Here is a 6,000-nt window from a genome sequence, read left to right as displayed (position 1 = left end):
CTGGGCAGGGGGCTGCTGCCCGAGGAGGGAGCACTGTTAGAGGATGACAGGTGCAGCTCTTGGGTTGCCGCATAAGGCTCAGTTCCTTTGTCCTTGCCCTTCGGCAGTGGACTCTCTCTTCTATCCAGTCAGCTAAGACTGTGCCTTGTGTGGCAGCTGGACCACCAGGAAGACATCAGATCCAGAGTCTCTGGGAGACAGAGAGTCAGAGGGATTTCCCTGTTCATCACCCTGCATATGTGTTCCACAAAGCACCAGTGTTCCCTCAGACCATTGTATGACTCTCCCCACGCTAGTTCCAAGGAAAAATAGCCCCAGAGTAGCATCTTCCTGGCTCTGTGAGGCATCGGTCTGGCCATCAAAACTGGTTTCATTCTTCTTAATCCCATGTCGCCCACAATTATTTCTTCACAGAACACCTACCATCATCTTAGCCCAGTAAAATGCAGCTGACATGTGAGGTAAGCAGAATTCTAAACGTGCAGATCTTTCAGATCCACCTCCTCTGGATATTTGCTAGCAAACCCTAACACAAGGACTTAGATGAGTGGCTTTTGCTGAAGGAATTAAAGTCCTAAATAAATAAACTTGGGTGGATCTGCCTAGGTCCGTTGATTGCTTGATGGAAAGAGTGAGAATGGTTAGCAGTGCCCTCGCCAGCTCAGAAGGCAGAGGAGACCTGTGAGAAGGAATGGGAGTGACCAGCACAAGCACAGACCCCTGTCCACTTCTAACGGCCAGCAAGGCAGCGGTACTCAGACAGACCAGGAGCAGGACTGTACCAAGGACTTGAAAGAGTCTGGAAGTGGAGTGAGCCAGAGCCTTAGTTGAGAGCTTTAATGGATGCTCTCGCTCCCGCCTCGTAAGATGCTATACAGAAAACGCAGGTGAACGCACCCATCTCCTAAACCCTCTTCCTAACTCCGCCCTCAAGCTGAGATAATAAAATGTTCTTGTTTGTTAACTTTGTTCTGGGCCACACTCAGAGGTGCCCAGGGGTGACTCCCACCTTAGTGCTCAGAACTTATGCCCAGTGGTGCTCAAGGAACCAGGTGATGCTGGGAATTGAGCCCAGGCCTCCTGCCTGCAAGACATATGCTGAGGCCTTTTGAGCTCTCTCTCTCTCTCTCTCTCTCTCTCTCTCTCTCTCTCTCTTTCTCTGGCTCTGGGACTTGTTTTCTGAAGTATGTGAGATACCAGGTCTTCATTTGATAAAGATCTGGTATAGGATGATCTGGAGACATCCCCCCAAAAGAATGAATGGTGGCATATTCTTCCTTGCCCATGGCATTCATAAAGTGTTCCAATTGTCACCAATTCCTTCTGTCTTGCTACTGCCTCCCACCTGCAGGGCTCAGATCAGGGCTCTGCTCTTAGCAGGGGAGGGAATGCTCAGGAAGACCAAGGGGTTTAGACACTCAACCAGGAACGGAGGCGAGGGGCATGCCTATTATGACATAGAGTACTTGGGGTGTGTGTGTGTGTGTGTGTGTGTGTGTGTGTGTGTGTATGTGTATTGGGTTGTCCTTTACTTTGTAGTTTTCACATAAAAATAGGAGCAGGTAGAGACACCCCTCTGGGGAGCTTGGAGTAGAGGGAGAAAAAAAAAACAACTCTGAGAAGTTCCTTTGAGTGAGCAAAGGATTTGCCTGCATTAGCTGAGAGCTCTTCTTTCACTCTTGGCCAACCAGAAAAGCTTATCAGAATAAAGAACCCACAGCAGTGGTTTGTGACAGTGTGTGGGGGAGGGTCGGGAGGCTGCCGGAAGTGCACTGCTGGGACGTTGCAGTAGGATGACCAGGCAAGAGGAGCAACAGCACTCGGGCTGCCAATATCCTAAAAGCTGTGCCTGTGGGGCCTGTGCAAAGGTGGGGACTGCAGGCAAATCCAGCTGGCTTGATGGGCACAATGACTATTTCTACCCGTGTGGCTACACCCCCTTAAAGAGGCCCCTAACCTGCCCTTATGGAGCAGATAAGTCAAGTCGGACCCGCCCCAGTGATGCAAGAGGAGACTGAGATAAGGCACCTTAAATCCAAGGTACCCCTCAAGAATTTCACCTCTCTCTCTCTTTCCCTCCCCCCGCCTCTCTCTCATACACACACACACACACACACACACACACACTGGGGTATCAGAGCAACCTTCCATGTTGGTTGTAATGATGAGTCAGATCTCCTCCTTTGATCCCCTTCAGTGTGTGAGTGTGTGAGTGTGTGTGTGTGTGTGTGTGTGTGTGTGTGTGTGTGTGTGTGTGTGTGTGTATGTGAGCGGGTGCACGTGCTCTGTCCAATGAGTCAGAACCACATGAGAGTTTATACTTCTAAGAATATGACGTCAGTCTGCAGAGTACAGACCAGTGCTGGCTACTGCCTGGAAAATGCCCCGAGTTAGGCCCAAATTTGAACAGGAACCTACAAGTCTCCAGGGAATCCAGGCAGGGTTCGGACACTTGCTTCTGACCAAAGGCAGAGCCAGTCTGGAGCACATGTGATTTTTCAGGGGAGGAGTATATTTTTATCTATTTATAATGGAATTTATTTGTATAATTTTTTGGGCCGCACCTAGAAGGGCTCAGGACTTACTCCCGGCTCTCTGCTAGGGGCTCACTCCTGGTGGGACTCAGGGACCCTAGGGGGTACTTGGGATGGCACTGGGCCCAGCCTCCTGCAAGGCAAGCAGCCTACCCTCTGTCATACCTCTTCTCCAACCCCAGGAGTGTGCTATTGAAGGAAAAGGAGCCTCAGCTGCCAGTGCGTGCCAGGCCCGAGCCTGACTCTGTTCCTCTGTCTCCCGACTCACGGATGGTGACCGCCCGCCCCGGGGAAGGATCCCTCACATCACCACGCGCCCAGCTACTCCGAATAACGGCATGTGAGTAAAATGGAGGGGTTTCACCTCCGACTGGACGTGCTAAGGTTAACTGGGTGATTCTCCATTTTCCTCCCCAACCCTGATATTCACAGACCCCAGACTTCCAAAGGCTTAGGAACCTCTATGCCATGGGACTTAAAGTCACTGCAATGACCAGCATTGTTTCTCACCACCCAACCCAGGAAACAGTGAACCCCAGAGACCAGTTATAATTCCATTAATTTATTAATATTTTGGAGTTTTTCCTTTTTTTTTTCAAACCACTGCCACACCTAGCAGGGCTTAGGACTTCTTACTCTGACCTGTTATAGGTAGCACTTTAATTTTTCCAAATTTTCATTTGAAAAATCAAGTCACGAGGGACAGACATAGAGAGATTGCACTCATTTGTGAAATATAAAGTAACAGAATGGGAGACTAACACCCAAGAAAAATAGAGATAAGTACCAGGAGGATTACTCCACAGCTTAGAAGCCGGCCTCACATACAAGGAGAAAAGGCACCTCAGATAGAGAAGGGACCACCAAGTAAAGGGTGCTAGGAAGGCCTGCTCGAATGCGAGATGCAGGCTGAAAGTAGACTATAGACCAAACATGATGGCCAGTTAATACCTCTATTGCAAACCACAACACCCAAAAGGAGAGAGAGAGCAAAAGGGAATGCCCTGCCACAAGGCAGGGTGGGGTGTGAGGGACGGGGTGGGGGTGGTAGGAAGGATACTGGGATCATTGGTGGTGGAGAATGGGCACTGGTGGAGGGATGGGTACTCGATCATTGTATGACAAACGCAAGCACGAAAGTTTGTATGTCTGTAACTATACCTCATGGTGATTCATTAATAAAAAAATTATTAAAAAAATTTAAAAATAGTAAGGAGATTTTTTCCCTTACTATAAAAATACATATTTCTATGTATCATGGTTCTTTGGAGCATCTCATATTAATTGACACCTAATTAAATTAAATATGTAAATGCCAAGGTTTTATATTAAAAAAAAAGAAAGAAAAGAAAAATCAAGTCATGAAGACGCTTACTTTGTAGGTTTCTCAGATCATCTAGCTAGTTAGCTGTGGCCTGAGATAATGGCTCAGGGTTCTACTTTCCCAGGGACATCAGGGAATGGAGGGGACATTGTAAACGAAAGATATTTGTCCCATCTAAAGGCTGCTACTCAGCTGCAGCTGATGGTTGTAAAAGAGGAATGTGGGCCAATTGCTGCCAGATCTTCTGATTTTTTAAAAGAGAGGCCATAAATCCAGAGTCTTAATGTGCAATCCTGATTATTATACATAGGCAACTGATTGAAGTCCTTTTCCTTTTTTTTATTGAGTTCCCCCCCCCTTCTTTCTCTTTGTGAACATTGAGAGGCCAAGATACCAATGGGCTTGATCTGGTTCACCAGCTTGAGATCTTACAACATCTTAGTAAAAAGAAAACAAAAGAGAAAAGGCTGAAAAAACGGAGGCCAGTGTCTGTGGTCCGGGATGGGCGGGAGTGGGGGTGGGGTGGAAAGTCTGGGATGACTTTCTGGGGATGGAAGACTTCACATGAGCACCACCATTCTCTCTCTCTCTCTCTCTCTCTCTCTCTCTCTCTCTCTCTCTCTCTCTCTCTCTCTTTAAATTTTATTGATTCACCATGAGATATAGTTACAAGCTTTCATGTTTGGGTTACAATCTCACAATGATCAAACACCCATCCCTCCACCAGTGCACATTCCCCACCACCAATATCCCGGATATACCCCCCCTTTCCCACCCTCCCCCTGCCTCCATGGCAGACAATATTCCCCATACTCTCTCTCTACTTTTGGGCATTAGGTTTGCAATGCAGATACTGAGAGGTTATCATGTTTGGTCCTTTATCTACTTTCGGCACACATCTCCCATCCCAACTGATTCCTCCAACCATTGTTTTCTTAGTGATCCCTTCTCTATTCCAGCTGTCCTCTCCCCGCCCGCTCGTGAGGCAGGCTTCCAACTATGGAGCAATTTTCCCAACTCTTCTATCTACTGCTCTTGGGTGTTGGTCTTGTGTTACGTTATTTTATATTCCACAAATGAGTGCAGTCCTTCTATGTCTGTCCCTCTCTTTCTGACTCATTTCACGTAGCACTCTCTCCATGTCTACCCACTTATAGGCAAATTTCATGATTTCATCTCTCCTCACAGCTGCATAGCATTTCATTGTGTAGATGTACCAAAGTATCTTTAACCAGTCGTCTGTTCTAGGGCACTTGGGTTGTTTCCAGATTTTGGCTTTTGGAGCACCGCCATCTTAAGTTGGGTGTGCAGAGAGAGCTCATGTCGAAGGGCACGGGGGCTTGAGGTTGCGGAGACCCAGTCACACGCACTGGCAAGGATTCCAGCTTGCAGCTCCTCATTGCTCCCGAGGCTGCCTTCCTCACGTGGAGACTCCGGGGCCGCAAGCAGTTCTGTAATAGTCCCCGTGAGGCTGTAAGCAAGCCTGGTCAGGAGTCCTAGCCAGTTTGGCACTGAATGGCCTTCCTGGGGGTAGGGCGCCTGCTCGCACCCAGAGGAGCCCGTTCGTTCCGGGGTCCCTGAGAAGGGTTCCTCCTGAGCTCCTGCTGAAGGTTCAGCTCCTGCCCTGGGGTGAGGAGACGGGATTCCTGCACAAAGGCTCTGCCAGGGAAAGTCACTGTGGGTGGGAGACCAGGCACGCGCAGAGACTGACCCTCAGCTACTAACTCAGAGGGCCCTGAGCAAAGAGGGGACGTGGGCCACCCCAGAAAGAATCCTGGAGGTGAAAACATCCAGAAAAATCACAATGAAGCAAGGCTGCCTTTGACTGCTGGACATTCCAGAGCATTTAACTGACCACCAGTGCTGTGCAGCCCTCAGAGGGTAGCTGCTGTTTTGTTTGGCTTTGAAAGCTCCTTCCTTTCTTCCTTCCTCCTTCCCTCCCTCCCTTCCTTCCTTCCTTCCTCCCTCCCTCCCTCCCTCCCTCCCTCCCTCCCTCCCTCCTTCCTTCCTTCCTTCCTTCCTTCCTTCCTTCCTTCCTTCCTTCCTTCCTTCCTTCCTTCTTTCCTTCCTTCCTTTTTCCTTCCTCCCTCCCTACCCTTCCTCTCCCTCCCTTCCCTTCCTCTCTTCCTCCCTCCCTTCCTT

This window comes from Sorex araneus, chromosome 8 (genome assembly GCF_027595985.1).
Source record: "Sorex araneus isolate mSorAra2 chromosome 8, mSorAra2.pri, whole genome shotgun sequence".
NCBI lineage: Eukaryota > Metazoa > Chordata > Mammalia > Eulipotyphla > Soricidae > Sorex > Sorex araneus.
Note: the sequence above shows the minus strand (reverse complement) of the source record.